This window comes from Microtus oregoni, unplaced genomic scaffold (genome assembly GCF_018167655.1).
Source record: "Microtus oregoni isolate MIOR12 unplaced genomic scaffold, Mior012 000015F_ref0000493, whole genome shotgun sequence".
Lineage (NCBI taxonomy): Eukaryota > Metazoa > Chordata > Mammalia > Rodentia > Cricetidae > Microtus > Microtus oregoni.
This window is the reverse complement of record NW_024543074.1, coordinates 3,269,545-3,286,119: the sequence shown is the minus strand read 5'-3', so window position 1 is coordinate 3,286,119 and position 16,575 is coordinate 3,269,545. Positions and strand designations below refer to the sequence as shown.

General features: G+C 42.3%; 1 protein-coding gene across 4 annotated transcripts in view; it reads left to right on the top strand.

Moving 5' to 3' along the window:
- Nucleotides 1–16,575, top strand: part of Znf652 (zinc finger protein 652) — a 56,600-nt gene that overhangs the window by 22,195 nt on the left and 17,830 nt on the right. Inside the window, exon 1 of one of the 4 annotated variants that reach the window (XM_041664118.1) lies at nt 13,495–13,610. The exons of the other annotated variants lie outside the window; for them this stretch is intronic. The gene's annotated coding sequence lies outside the window, so the exon portion shown is untranslated. Of the gene's footprint in view, nt 1–13,494; nt 13,611–16,575 lie in introns of those variants that run through there. 4 annotated transcript variants of the gene reach the window in all.

The window sequence follows — 16,575 nt, the reverse complement described above, 5'->3', positions numbered from 1 at the left end:
ACATGGATCTGCCACTCTCTTCTGGCCTTTGTGGACACTGTACACATGCAGTGCACATACATACATGCAGGCAAACAACCCATACATAGAAAATTAAATAAGTCTTGCTGGGCAGTGGTGGTGCATACCTTTATTCCCAGCACATGAGAGGCAGAGGCAGCTGGATTTTTCTGTGAGTTTCAGGACAGCCAGGACTACAAAGAAGAACCTTGACTTTAAAAACTTTTAAAAAAGAAGAAGAAATCTTAAAAGTTACTGTGGGAGAAACAGGTATTAACAAGAACCAGAGCAAATAAGGACAAATGGCCTTATATCTCTTTTGTTGCTTGCATGCTCAGCCTTCTGAGACAGGGATCTTGGCTTGCTCATATTTGTGTCTGTGATACGCCATACGCAATAGGTGCTCAGTAGATATTTGATGAATGGTCATGAAATCATGAGATTTTGAAGCTTGATGTACATTTTCAGTGGTTCTTAAGTTGTATTTGTGTTTTTTCACCTTATGAACACTGAATGATCTTAGACATTGGATCAAAAGGTTTGATGAACTCATTTCTTCTTTTGGGGTTGGGATGAGTTATTTTGTTTATTGTAGAAACAATACCTGTTTGCTGATGTAAAGAAATGGGGAGGGGGTGAGGGAAGACCAGCCAGAGGGCTTAGTGAGAGAAGATACCAAGCCTGGAGACCTGAGTTTGAGCCCTAGAGCCTATATAAAGTAGGAGTCAACTGACTCCACAAACTTGTCCCCTGACATATGCACCCACATGTACATATCACAAACTCACAGTAATAACATTATAAAAAGAAATGTGAAAATTGGGGGCTGTAGAGTTATCTACGCATTTATGAACATTTTTCTATACAAGCATGAAAATCTGAGTTAGAATTTTCCAGCACCCCTGTAAGAAGCCAAGTGTGTTGGGCATACTCAGTGCTGGGGGGTGGTGGAGCAGGTGGATCATGGGTTTGCTGCTGCCAACCTAGCTTCTGTTGTAGGAAGGCCACTTGTTTGTTTCTAGTTATTCTCATAGGAATAAGATGGAGAGTAATGAAGCAGGACACCCAGTATTTTTCTCTATTTGTGTGCGTGCACACCCCTCCCCCACCATATACCACAACAAATTAAATTAAAAGAATGAGAAGATCTAGATAACCTCATCATTACTCCTCACTTCCAGTTCTAAAAACAGAAATGGACAAAGTTCTGTGTACCTAGTTAGATTTTACCTTCAGGGAAGAACAGGCACCACAGTTACATACAGGACAAGCTCTTGTACTCTCAAAGTCCTCCTGACTCAAGTTTTAGCCAGAGGGCCGCCTTCTCCTCCGTCATGAAGAGTACTTATTTGGCAGGAACGTTGTGAAGTTTAGAGCAAAATGTTTTAGATTTTGGTTTTTTGAGATAGCATCTCTGTGTAGCCCTGGCAGACCTGGTACTCATTGTGTAGATCAGGCTGGCCTTGAATTCACAGATCATTTTGCTTCTGCTTTCCAAGTGCTGGGATTAAAGGCTTTTGACACCTTAGATCAATGTGCTTTTAAGGAGTGAGGTCATGGAAGGATTCCTTTAGCTATGTTTCTGCAGCCAGAACTATTATCACCGGCTCTACCTATATTTCTTGAAGATGTTAAAAAGGCAGTGATAGAATATTCCCAGGGGCTGGAGAGAGAGCTCAACAGAGGACCTTTGGCTCTTTGAGAGGACCTGAATATCAGTTCCCAGCACTCACATCTGGCTCACAAATGCCTGTAACTCCAGCTCCAGGATGTCCAAGGGCACTTGTGCCCTGTCTATCTATCTGTCTCATGCACATTTAAAATTTACATTATTTTTTAACGTGTACGGATATTTTGTCTGCATCTATGTCAGGACCATGTGTGTGCCTTGTACCTGCAGAGACCAGAGAGGGTATCAGGTCCCTTGGGCTGGAGTTACAGATGTTTGTAGGTTGCTTTGTGGGTGTTGGGAATCAAATGCAGGTCATCTGAAAGAGCACCCAGTGCTCTTAACTGCTAAGGCTCTCTTCAGTCCTAAACATATTTTTTTTGACGAGGAAGATGAAATTCCCATGGTTTGAGCTAGCGTAAGAATTCTTTAGTTTCAGAAAGATAACTATATTTAAAGATATTACAGCAAAAATCCTCATTACTCAAGTTTTTCTTCATTATTAATGAAGGCAAGCAAAGTGTGGTGACATATTCCTGTGTGTTCATATCACTGCTTTTATGTTTGGCCATAAACTAGGTTGTGTTATGACAAAGCAGTTTTAAAACAAAGAAAAGTGGCACTGTGAGATGGCTCGGACAGTAAAGGGCCGGCCGCCAAACCAGATTGTTTGTGTTGTATCCCCCTGGCAACTTGTCCTGACCGCCACATGCGAGCCATGGCATACACACTAGCACGCACACCAAATGAAATAAATAAAAATTAAAAAGTAAAGTGTTCAGCCGGGTGGTAGTGGTGCACATCTTTAATCCCAACACTCGGGAGGCAGAGGCAGGCAGAGTTCAAGGCCAGCCTGGTCTACAGAATGAGTTCCAGGGCTAGCAGAGAAACCCTGTCTCAAACTCTCCCTCCTCCCATCCCCAAAAAACCAAAGCAATGAAGTTTGTAATTGTGTCTATTCATACCACATACATTGTAAGGGGTGAGGGGTTAAGGTTTTCTTTAGATTAATACAGATACTGTGTATTAATCATAATGATTAATGTGAAAAATCATCTTCCCAGTGTTTCCTCCACCTGCTTGTCTGCAAGCCAGGAGTGTCTTGCTCACTTACCTTGGCTCAGTGCTTTTGTTACTCATTGATGCCGTTAGACATTCCTGTGCAGTTAAAATATAAATGTCTGAAACATAAATGCGTGGTTCCTAACAATTTATCTTATATTCTGAAAGTAATTTCTTTGGGATTATGAAGACATTATGGAATGAATAGATTGTTCAATACAGAAATGAAGGTGTGTACAACTTCTTTCGTAATGTAATGTTTTGGGGGAAGGATGAATAAGAACTCTATGTGGAGGGCTGCTCAGTGGTAGAATATTTGATTAGCATACACAGACCCTTAGAACTATCTCTAGTACTGCAATTAAAAACCAAAAACAGGCTGGGCGGTGGTGACACACACCTTTGCTTTAATCCCTGTACTCGGGAGGCAGAGGCAAGCAGATCCCTGTGAGTTTGAGGTCAACCTGATCTATGGAGCAAGTTCCAGAACAGCCAGGACTACACAAAGAAACCCTATCACAAAACAACAAAAAACAGGGTCTGAAGAGGTGAGCCATCAGTTAAGAATGCTGGCTGCTCTTCCAGAAGACCCACATTTGATTTTTCAGCACCCACATGACAGCTCACAACTATCTGTAATTCCAGTTCCAGGGAAGCTGATGCCCTCTTCTAAGGACTGAAGGTTGGGGCAACCCCATCCTCCTCCTTACTTTTGAGAGAGGCTTAGCTGACCTGTAACTCACTATGCAGATCAGGTTGGCCTTGATTTTTAGACATCTGCCTGCCTCTGCCTCCTGAAGGGATTACAGACATGGATCATGCCTAACCTGATGCCCTCTTTTGGGATCCACTGACATCAGGCACACACATGGTAAATAGACATATATGGAGACAAAAGGCGCATACATATAAAAGAAGACACACAGGCAATGTGGAAAAACCTTTATATGTTCAAATATTTCTTGGCTGAAATTATTCATGAGCAGTTGTGAATAAAGCGAATAGCCAAGTGTTGTAATAGGAGCAGCGGGGCTGCGTCCCCAGCACCCCGGCCGCCTGGCTAGCTTATGCCCGAAATAATTACACGGACACTGTATTCTTTTAAACACTGCTTGGCCCATTCTGCTTGGCCCATTAGCTCTAGCCCTTACTGGCTAATTCTGATATCCCGATCAACCCATCTCTAATCTGTGTAGCTCCGGTCTTACCGGGAAAGATTCAGCATGTCTGACCTGGCGGCTCGCTTCATCGTGTGCATCTGCCCAGGAGAGCAGAGCATGGCCTCTCTCTGAGGCGTCTGCCCCCCCCCCCCCAGAGGAGAGCTGTCGAGTCTGAGCTCACTTCCTCTTCCTCCCAGCATTTTGTTCTGTTTACTCCTCCCACCTATGTTTTAACCTATGAGGGCCAAGCAGTTTCTTTATTGCTTAACCAATGAAATCAACAGATTGATATATGACACTCCCACATCAGCCAAGAATGATTCTGTGTACTGACTGAAATTTACACACAAAATTTACATGCATGGCATGCACGCATGCTTGCAGATCATCTCATCATCATAAGTCCTGCCTTTAGCCTGCAGTTAAATTTCAATGTTAGATCAGGAATAATGAACAGAGGCTTGTCAGTGTGTGCATGTGTGTGCATGTGCACGCACATATTCCCCCCCTCCCCCAGACAAAAGGCTTGCATGAGGCTGCAGCACAGGAATGTGTTACTGGCCCTCCCTGGCTCCTCTGCTTTACCTGTTATCTGGCATGGGAAGTTGAAGTAAATCTTGCTCGAAAGTCACAGCTCTCTTGAGGACAGCAGATGCTCTACTCAGAACGAAACTAGGTTACTGCTTCTGCAATGTGTAGTGGTTTGCATCAAAAGCTGTCTTGGTCTTGACTTTGAGATTATCCCTTTTCTTTGAAGTGGTCATATTTTAATTTTAAAATGTGTCTTAGTCACTGTTCTATTGCTGTGTAGAAACACCATGACCATGGCAACTCCTATAAAAGAAAGCATTTAATTTGTAGCTTGCTAACAGTTTCAGAGGTTTAGTCCATTGTCATCTTGGAGGGAAGTGTGGTGACATTCAGGCAGCTACTGGAGCTACATCCCGATCCATATGCAGAGAGAGGGAGAGCCACATTTGGACTGGCTTGGGCTTTTGAAACCTCAACGTGTACTCCCAATGACACACTTCCTCCAATAAGGCCACGACTAATCCTTCTAATCCTTTCAAATAGTCCTACTCCCTGGTGACTAAGAATTTAAATATATGAACCTAAGTGGGCCAGCCTCATTCGAACCACCACATTCTATTCCATAGACTTGTAGGAGTGATGCTAGGGACCAGGGTACCATCTTGCACCCATGCTGGGAACTGGGCAAAGGACAAAGCATGTTTAAGTTAGCGTGGCAGAAAAGTGGGAAGGAAATGGGTTTTGAATTTTATCACTAAACCAGAGTAGAACATATAATAATTAAAAAATTCATTCAGTACAACTTCAAAAGTCCTTATAGTCTTTCACAGAGTGTTTTTAATTTTAGAATTTTTTCAAATTTTTTTGTTTTTTTGTTTTTTTGAGACAAGGTCTCTCTCTATAGTTCTGGCTGAGGTGAAACCCTCTATGTAGACCACACTGGCTTCAAACTCACACAGATTTGCCAGCCTCTGCCTCCTGAGTGCTGGGGTTAAAAGCATGTGTTGCCATGCCTAGCACTTAATTTTTTTATGTGGTTGTTGAATGAAATTTTTGTGTCATAATAAAGTTGAAAATTTATAAGTTATTGTAATCGGAGACAATCAATATACACACACAGCTTTGACATTTCCGTGACCTGGAGACTTGTCTGTCCACCTCACTACTGACAGCTCTTCAGAAGGGCCCTTCTTTCCTTGCTTGCTGTTGAAATGGGCAAGTTCATGAAACCTGGAGAGTGGAGCTGGTCCCACTCCAGGCACAAAGCCATCATCGTGAAGAACGTTGATGATGGCACCTCAGACCGTCCTTACAGCCATGCCCTGGTGGCTGGAATGACCTCTATCCCTGAAAAGTGACAGCTGCCATGGGCATGAAGAAAATCAAGAGATCAGAAGATCAAGTTCTTTGTCAAAATTTATAGCTACAATCACCTCATGCCCACAAGATAGTCTGTGGATAACCCCTTGGACAAAAATGTCCACAAGCCCTGAAATGTGAGGCTAGGCAGCAGGCCAAGGTCAAGTCTGAGGGATGATATAGGACGTGGAAGGATGTAGTAAAAGGAGCAGTGGGCTGCTTTCCTGCCACCTGCTTCCCGGCTAGTTTACACCTGAAATAATTACACGGAAACTGTATTCATTTAAATACTGCCTGGCCCATTATCTCCAGCCCCTTATTGGCTGACTCACATATTGCTCTAACCCATTTCCATTAAATCTGTGTAGCACCACGAGGCTGTGGCTTACCGGGAACATTCTAACCTGTGTCCATCTTGAGTCGGAGAGTCATGGCGTCTGTCTGACTCTGCTTTCTTTCTCCCAGAATTCTGTTCTGTGTACTCCACCCACCTAAGGGCTGGCCTATCAAAAGGCCAAGGCAGCTTCTTTATTTAACCAATGAAAGTAACATATAGACAGAAGACCCTCTTACATCAGAAGGACAAGTGGTTTTCTAGAAGCTTCACTTTTAGGTATATTTCTGTTTTCATCATTAAAAACTAACAACAAAAAAAGTGTCTAATTTATTTCACAAACATGATCATATGAGGGGCTGGAGAAATGGCTCAGTGGTTAAGAGCACTGACTGCTCTTCCAGAGGTCCTGAGTTCAATTCCCAGCAACCACGTGGTGGCTCACAGCCATCTATAATGAGACCTGACTCCCCCTTCTGGCCTGCGGGCACACATGGAAGGAATGCTGTACACATAATAAATAAATAAAAATCTTAAAAAAAAACATGATCAGATTAACTTGGATGTTTTGAGCTTCAGATAATAGAAAATCCAATTTAAAGCAACTTGAAAATAAGCAAAATTTACTCTCATCATCAACTGAAAGTCTTTGTCAAGGATTGGCTCAACTCTGGTTCAGTGATAAAATTCTAGACCCATTTTCCTCACTTTTCTGCCACACCAACTTAACATGCTTTGTCCTTTTCCCAGTCCTAGCACAGGTGTAAGATGGTGCCCAGTTCCTGGCGTCACTTCTACACAAGATGGCATTCGGAAGTAGGTAGTGCTTACCTCTGCTTATGCTTTTTAGGACTGTTCACAGCATTTTCTCAGAAGTTTTTCAGCATAGTCCCACTCAACTCCCAGCATCCCAGCTTGACTGGGCGCCTCTAGACCACTGGCCAGGCGTGAGGATGGATAAACAACGAGTCAGAACTGGGGCACAGCCTGTAAGAAGTACAAGTTCACAGCCCACCTTGGCCAGAATGAGTTCAGGCAATGTAGACCCTGGCTCAAAATAAAAGGTTGAAAGAGAGCTAAGGGTAATCTTAGTAGTGGAGCACTTGTAGCATGCCTGAAGCCTTAAGTTCCCAGGACTGAAGACAAATTTAAAAAAAAAAAAACAAAAACAACAGGCCTGGAGAGATGGCTCAGAGGTTAAGAGCATTGCCTGCTCTTCCAAACGTCCTGAGTTCAATTCCCAGCAACCACATGGTTGCTCACAACCATCTGTAATGAGGTCTGGTGCCCTCTTCTGGCCTGCAGGCATACACACAGACAGAACATTGTATACATAATACATAAATAAATAAATATTAAAAAAACAACAAAAACAGTTTTTCATACACTATACAAAAGGTAGAATGATACTGTGTTTAAATTTAAAACTTACTTGCAAAGTAATAAAAAAAAATGTAACTTTTTGTCTTTCCCACCTATATTTTTCCATTAAATATACGAGTAGACTTTCTAGTTGTCTGAGGCAGTCTTGCTCTGGTTGCTCAAACTGACTGGACTCCTGCCCAGGCTTGCCTTGAGTTTCTTTCACACATCTCCCCTTTATTGCTCTCTCTGCTACCTTCACTGTCCCTCTTTCTCAGCCTCCATCAAAACCATCTCTGTTCTGGTAAAGATGGCTCATCAGGTAAAGGTGCTTCCTGTGTAAACCTGACAACCTACGTTTGCTCCCTGGACCAGAGGAGAGCCCCAGCTACGGGTTGTCCTCCCCTCCACACTTAACACATGGCACAATTCTTGTACACATCACACACGATCATCATCGTCGTCTTGCCGGGCGGTGGTGGCGCACGCCTTAGTCCCAGCACTCAGGAGGCAGAGGCAGGTGAGTCTCTGTGAGTTCAGGGCTACACAGAGAAACCCTCTAACAAGCAAACTTTCCATCTTCTGTCCCTGCTCTACTTTTAACCATATCTTCTGCTAGCCCCTGGGTTTCTTTAGGTGGACCAGTGCCTTGGTCTGTTCCTAAGTAGACTGTGATTCATCAGGAACATGACAGCTTTAGTTTCTTCTGATTTCAACTTTATTCCTCAGAACCCAGTCAGGTCACAGGCTCTTCATGCAGCCGTACATCGTGTTCAGTTCATTTCTTCATCCCCTTTAAATAATGTCATTGGCACTCATGACTTACTTTGAGTATATAGGGTTTACTTCCTGACAGATTTTAAGCTTGTTAAAATTAAGATCAAACAGTTGTTGGGTATGGTAGTGCATGTTGGAAATAGAGGCAGGCAGATGTCTCTCTGAGTTTGAGGCCAGCCTACCTAGTATTCATAGGGATTTCCTGTCTTAAAAATAAATGAATAAATAAATACAGGGCTTATTAGCAGTAATAAATAAGGAAAATCTTCCTCTTAGACTGTGTAGACAGTAGTCAAGGCTTGTACATTCACAAGTGCAGGAGTTGAGCAGGAAATACTTGCTGTATAAACTCGCCTTCTGGAAGAAAGAGAAGGAGCGGGAACTCTCACATATGTGCCCCAGGCTGAGTGGTACCAATTTTAGTAACAGTCACCTCACAACATATTGATATCCAGTATTGTGTATGATTCATTAGTCTCTGGGGCCTGCAAAGATGCCCCAGCAGTTAAGGTTGTCTGCTGCTCTTCTAAGGACCCAAGTTTGGTTTCTAGCACATACAGAGGGTAGCTCACAGTCACCTGTAACTTCAGCTCCAAGTGATTCAACTCCCTCTTCTGGCTTCCACAGGCACTGTATATATGTCGCATCCCTTACACACAGGAAACACATGTATGGGTGCACATAAATGTCAGAGTTTTCTTTGGGCCATCAGCTCACAAATAATGACTTGAAGATGTACTAATTATGAAAGCTCAGTTTTAGTTTAGGCTTGTCCGACTAGCTCCTATAGCTTAATCCATTTATTTTAATCTACACTCTGTTGCGTGGCTCATTATCTCACCTCTCTGTACTGCCCATGCTGCTTCCTCTGCCTCAGGCTGGCAACTCCTTCTCCCCAGAGTACTCTCTCTGTCTGGAAGTCCTGCCTATACCTCCTGCCTAGCTATTGGCCATTCTGCTTTTTATTACACCAATATATTTTCACACAGTGTACAATAGCCCACAACACATAAATAATATAAATCTTCAAAAAAATATTCACTAAGCATAGTGTAACACCCCAGTTCAATATCAGCCTCTCTATGTTTACCTGTACTCTCCCAAAGGAGAAAGGTGCCATTGGATTGGTTTCCCAGCATCCACCAGGAGAGACCTGTCTTTGATCTTTTTGCCTAAGCTGTTATTTTCCACTATCTTAGGCCTAGCTCTTGCTTGTCATCTAATTTATACTTAATGAGATACCCAAGGGATCAAGAATATCACTTTTATGTGAAATATTGTGTTACTTTCATATAGTCTTTGGATTGTTTGTATTCAGACAGTATATTTTTAAATTACTTTTTATTTGTTTTTCAGTGCTAGAGATTGAACCTAGGACCTCCCATATGCTAGCTAGGCAAGGTAGTTCATTACCACTGAACTACATCTCAGGCCCTTTCTCAAGATATAATTCATGCACCATAGAGCTTTTTAACTGTATAGTTCATTGTTGCTGTTGTTGTTTAGTGTATTCACAAGACTGTATAACCATCACCAGTACATAACTTCATAACGTTTTCACTGACCCTGAAGTCCATCAGCAATGATTGTCATACCTCGCTAACCTCAGAGCCCATGGGCCACTGATTAACTTTATGTGTCTGTGGATTGGTTTATTCTGGCTGTCTTACAGGAAAAGAATCTTTCAATTGCGTGGATGTTTGTATCTGATATAATGCTTTTGGGTTCTTCCGTATTAGACTAGGTATCAGAGCATCTCCCTGTTGGGTGTCTGATACTCTTTGACTATGCACCTGTTTCTCTGGCTGACATGGACCTGTGCTACTCTCACTTTGGGCTCTTAGGGATGATACTCCTATGAATGTTTGTGTTTATGTTTTGATGGATGCATGTTTTCCAGTCCTAGAATGTGCTTAGAAGTGGAACTGCTAGGTCATCCAGTCTCTCTTTGCTTAACCATCTTAGGACTTAGCAAACTGTTTTTCAAATTGTACCATTTTATATTTACAAATAATGTATGGAGTATATGTTTTTTCCACATCCTCTCCAACTCTTGTTTTACCTTTTTTTAAAAAAATATAGCTGGGCAGTAGTGGTGCACACTTTTAATCCCAGCATTTAGGAGACAGAGGCAGGCAGATCTCTGTAAGTTTGAGTCCAGCCTGGTCTATAGAGCGAGTTCCAGGCCAAGGCTACACAGAGAAACCCTATCTCGAAAAACAAACAAAAAATTGTAGTCATCTTAGTAAATATGAAGTAGAATCTCATTGAGGATTATTTACATTTCTAATGAGCTTTTTTTCCTTCTAAATGTTAGCTTCAAAGAAATAACTATTCAGATATTTTCCCCATTCAATTTTTTAAATTTGAATTAGTTATTTTTTAATTTACTTACTTTTTTATTTAATGTGTATTCTTTTATTCTGCCTGCATGTGCATCTATGTGAGGATGTCACATTATCTGGAACTGGAGTTAGAAACAGTTATGAGCTGCTATGTGGGTGCTGGGAGTTGAACCTGGGTTCTCCAGAAGAGCAGTTAATGCTCATAACCATTGAGACATCTCTCCAGCCCCTGAATTAGTTAATTTTAAGATTTAGTTTAGCCAGGTGTGGTGACGAACAACTTTAATCCCATCACTGGAGAGCTGGAGAGAAAGAGGCAAGCAGATCTGTAAGTTCCAGGTCAGTCTGGTCTGCAGAGCAAGATCTAGGATTAGATAGCCTCAGATTTGCTCTGTAGCCTAGGCTGGCCTTGACTTGCTGATCCTCCTGCCTTTATAGGAATTACAAGTGTGCACTACTCTGCCTGACTTTATTTTTTGTTGTTCTTTTTTTAATTTTTTGTTTGTTTGTTATTTTATTGAGTTGTGAGAGTTCCTTCTGTGTTCTGAATACTAGACCTTTATCAAACCTATGATTTATTAATGATTTATTAATATATCCTTCCGATTCGCTTGATAATCATCCTTTAATGTACAAACATTATTAATCTTAATAAAGTTCAACTTGTAGTTTTTCTTTGGGAGCTTGTAGTTTTTTCTTTTCTTTTGCCCTCCCCACCATCTTTTCCTCCTCTTTCTCTCCTTTCCTCCCCTTTTAGTTTGGCTCACGGTGTGTGGGGATATACTTGAACATAGTAGGGAAGGCATTTGAACAGAAGCATGAGGTGGCAAGCCACACTGTCTGCAGTCAGGAAGCAGAGAGATGGGTGTTTTTGCTCATCTGGCGTCTTCCTTTTTATTCAATCTGGGACCACATTTCATGGGATGGTGTCACCCACCTTCCAGATGGATCTCCTTGGAAATGTCCTCAAAGACGTGGGTGATTCCAAATGCAGTCAGTTTGACAGTGAAGATTGTCACCCCTTGTTAGTTTGACATCTGAACACATCACTGCTAAGCTTTAATTCACTCCTCCTCCTCAAAGATTTATGACTATATTATAATGCAAAATGCATTTCACATATCTGAAAAGTTCCCAAAGTATAAAGATCACAATATTGTTCAAAAACCCAAGTCCAGATTCTTCTTCTGAGATTCAAACAAATGCCTTAATTGTGATGTGAGCCTATAAAGTAAAAACCAAGTTACGTACTTGCAGTCTACAAAAGCACAGAGTAAACTTCCCTAAGAAAAAATCAGGCCAAAGCAAAACCCATTAGGACAAACACACTATCTGGAGCTTGGGATGGGGTCCTGTGGGCCCAGTGACATTGGGTAGCCCTGGTCTCGAGCTCTGCTGCAGGTAGCACACAGAGCCTGTTTGCTGGGTTGGTCCCATTCTGCCTGAGACTTTCCTCAGTAGATATACCATAACCCTAGCATCTCCTACCATCTAGGTGTCTCCACTGAAAATTAGGTTTCACTTTCTGTGCACTTTAGTGACTGACCCCAGGAAAGCTTCTGGATTGTTCCCCAAACTAGAGAGACTGCTCTGCAGCAGTTTCAGCTCCAGCCTCGCCTTCAGCTAGACCTGACCTGGAACACTTTCCTACTGCAGGTTTCTCTTCCGTGGTGCTAATCTCTTTAACGATGTTCTCTGTACTGGCCTTGTCTGTATCCTTAGTCACAGCTCTTTTCAAGTTAATCCTATTTTTTCTGCTTACTCTCACTGTAGAAGTGACTGAGAGAAGTAAGCAGTAATTGTGCCACAGCCTGGATATTTGCTGTCATGACATCTCTTTCTCAGAACAACTTAGCTCATTCATTCGAATTCAGTGTCACTCAGATTTTCAAAACATGGGAAGGATGCAGCCAATTCTTTGCCAGAATGTAACACAAAAGGCCATTAGCTCAGTTCTTCTAGACCAGGCCTCCATTAATTGCATTGACATGCTGGTCTTCCAGTCTCCCATTAACCTGGCCCATCCGCTGTTTACAGCATGCTAGGGTTTCTCAGCCTGCAGTCCAAACTCTTCCACATTCCTCTCCCTAGCCAGTTGCCTGGGCCAGTGAACAACACAGTCGAGTTTTATAACAGCAAAAGCCCGACTTCTCCATAAACATTTTCTTTGTGTCAGTTGTGTTTCTTTTTGCAGTGACAAAACTGACTGAAACATCTTAAGGAAGGGAAGTACTGGCTTAAGTTTGAGGGAAAACAGTTCATAATGGCATGGAGGGTTTGTTAGCTGGATGGCTAGTCACATGGTATCTGCAGTCAGGAAGCAGATACAAGCAGAGAGAGGTGAGTGTGTGTGTGTGTGTGTGTGTGTGTGTGTGTGTGTGTGTGTGTCAGCTGTGGAGTAGGACAAGGTCTCCTGGAAGGCAGACTACGCATAAACTTGCTTTTAGCCAAGCATGACCTTGGACTGCTCATTCCTACCTTCTACATGCTGGCCTCTCTACCAGTGGTTCCCGTTTTGTGTTTGTATGTGTTTGCCTATGCATGGAGATGCTCAGATGTTGATGACAAGTGTCTCCATTAACTATTCTCCGCTGTAGTTTTGAGAAATTGAATCTGGAAATTACTGAGTTGGCTACACTAGCTGTCAGCAAGCCCCAAGGTCCTGTCTCTGTGTCCTCAGTACTTGAATTATAGACATCTACTGTGCCTAGCTTTTTAACCAGGGGTGCTGGGACTGAACTTAGACTTGTTTGGCAAGAATCTCACTGGCTGAAACTTCTCCCCAGCTTCTCCTTACGTTATTGCCTTCTCATTTACAATTGCAATGGGGTATGTAGCATACCATACATAAACTTCTGATCTGCCAGTCACACTTCTAATCTCTTCAGGAAAGCCCTCCTCAAACGGATAGGAGAGGGAGCCAACACCCAGTCCTCTATACAACACAAACTTGGCATGTGAGGTGGGATTCAGTCTTCACAACAGTCATTGGAGGAGCGTCCTGAGAATGGGTGAGAGTTAATTGCCTTGTCTGGGGTCATAGACCTAGGTAGGTCATACATTGTGGAACATAATAAGCTCTTGAGCCTGTACCTTGCTTCCTGCCTGACGTCTGTAAACCATGCTAACCTTTCTGTATACAACTTCAAACTTGGTCTCCTTTTATGCTGTTGTTAATTTATTTATTTAATAATTTGTTTAAATTAATCTTATGTGCATTGGTGTGAAGGTGTCACATCCCCTGGAACTGGAGATACAGACAGTTGTGAACTGTTATGTGGGTACTGGGAATTGAACCCGATTCCTCTGGAAGAGCAGCCAGTGATCTTAACCACTGAGCCATCTTTCCAGCCCCTGTTAATCCATTTCTGACCAGTATATGTGCTGTTGAAATAAGAAGAAAAGTTGGTAGGGAGCTAAGTGGGAAAGGCAGAGAAAAATTCAGTTTATATGCTTTGTCTAAATATACAATACAGATAAGAAAGAATAAAATTTGTTTTTTTTCTTATCTTGGAGCTTGGGGCCCTGGGAACTCATTGGTAGGTTTTAAGAAATGGGTAGCAACCTGGAAACTGCATGTGAAATTGTCTGTACTCATTTTTAGGGGTGTAGAGAAGATTCTTAATTTTTAAGAGACTTTTAACAGTGTTAAGAGCTTCTACTAAGAAGAGATGTGTGCAGGCTTGTTGGGAGCAAAAGGAGGGGGCATATTAGCAATCCATCTTTCCCTTTGGCTGTATTATGGTTTGGATTAACCCTTTCTATCTGTTGAAGTATTTTTTGCTTTAGACTATTTATTTATACCTGTTTGTCTAAGATTTGATATTTTCCCCCCAAAAAGTGTTACTTTTTGAGATGCCAAAAAATTTTACTAGTAAGAAAATAACAGATCACCTTTCCTGACACTCACTGTTCCACACATCTAAAGTAGGTGTGTGTGTGTGTGTGTGTGTGTGTGTGTGTGTGTGTGTGTAAGCCATGTGGTACTCACCTGTAATCCTGTCACTTAGGAGGCAGAGGCAGAACGGAACCCAAGATTGAGGCCACTCTAGGCTATCTAGTGAGACTGTTTGGCTAGCACATATGGAAACTTGAATTTGGTTCCCAGCACCACATAAAACGGAGTGGTGGCACCCACCAGTAATCCCAGCCCAGGAAATGAGGAGGGGGCAGAAGATGAAGGTGGGATCTGGAGAGATGACTCGGGGGAAGAGCACTGGCTACTCTTCCAGAGGACCCAGTTCCTTTCCTTCACCCACATGGTGGCTCACAGCCATCTGTAACTCCAGTTCCAGAGGATCCCATGCCCTTTTCTGGCTTCCTCGGGCACCAGCTGTACCCATAGTATAGAGATAGGCAGACAAAAACATCCATGCACATAAAATTAATAGTAATTTTAAAAAGAAGTTCAAGGTCATTCTAAGTTATATAGTTTGAAGCCAGCTTGAAGAATATGAGACCCTATCTCAAAAAAGGAAAACAAAGTAATAAAGTGTTTGTGACTTTTTTTTTTTTTTTTTTTTGGTTTTTCGAGACAGGGTTTCTCTGTGGTTTTGGAGCCTGTCCTGGAACTAGCTCTTGTAGACCAGGCTGGTCTCGAACTCACACAGATCCGCCTGCCTCTGCCTCCCGAGTGCTGGGATTAAAGGCGTGCGCCACCACCGCCCGGCTGTGACTTTTAATTTTTGTGAAATACAAAATTGTAGGGTCAGGCATGGTGGTACATACTTTTAATCCTAGCACTCATGAGGTCAAGGCAGGCAGATCTCTTAGTTCCAAGCCACTCTGGTCTATATAGAAAATTTCAGGTCAGCCAAGGCTACATAGTGAGATCCTGTTTTTTGTTTTGTTTTATTTATGGGTTTTTTTTTTTTTTTTTTTTTTTTTGGTTTTGGTTTTTGAGACAGGGTTTCTCCATAGCTTTTGGTTCCTGTCCTGGAACTAGCTCTTGTAGACCAGGCTGCTCGAACTCACAGAGATCCGCCTGCCTCTGCTGGGATTAAAGGCGTGTGCCACCACCGCCCGGCTTATTTATGTTTTTTTTAAGTAAAGAAAATATTTATATTTATTTTCATTCTTTACATGGGTTTTTCTTTTTGTTAGCCATCTTTATTTCATGCACGTTGGTGTTGTGCTTGCATGTATTTCTGCGTGATCCTCTCAAACTGGAGTCACAGACAGTTGTTAGCTGCCATGAGGGTGCTGGGAATTGAACCTTGGACCTCTGGAAGAGCAGTCAGTGCTCTTAACTGCTGAGCCATCTCTCCAGCCCCTTGTTAGCCACCTTAAAGACTACTGTATTAAAAATTTTATCCTACAGGGCTGGAGAGATGGCTCAGTGGTTAAGAGCAGTGTCTGCTCTTCCAGAGGTCCTGAGTTCAATTCCCGGCAACCACATGGTGGCTCCCAACCATCTGTAATGAGGTCTGGTGCCCTCTTCTGGCCTGCAGACATACACAAAGACAGAATATTGTATGCATAATAAATAAATAAATATTAAAAAAAAATTTTATCCTACAGAACTACCCTTGAACATGGCTAGACTGAGCCCTCCCAGTGGCCCAGCATCAAACTTGATATATAGGTAAAAATGACTTTGACTTTGGGCTTGTCTTCCCGCCCCTTCCTGCTGGGTGCAGCGGTGGGCAGAGTCACACCACATTTTCTTCTGGTTCTTGAGAGGTGTGGAATTTTAATAGAGCCTCGACTTTGTCAGTTATGCACATGAATCTCCTTACCTTAGAAATAAATAGTTCCTTTTGTTTAAAACATTTCTGCCTAGAGATGATGTTTGTGGATAGAACTGAATAATGGAAAATGCTTTGAACACTCATTGGGATTCCGTAGATCTTTCGATGTAGCTTACTTAGTATTTGATTGCATCTTTGGCCCTAGGGGGTTATTTGGTGAAAGTTAAAATTGCTTAAGCTGGCTGTGTGATGAGTAATACATACTTGGTTTTGTTCTTGTGTGGAA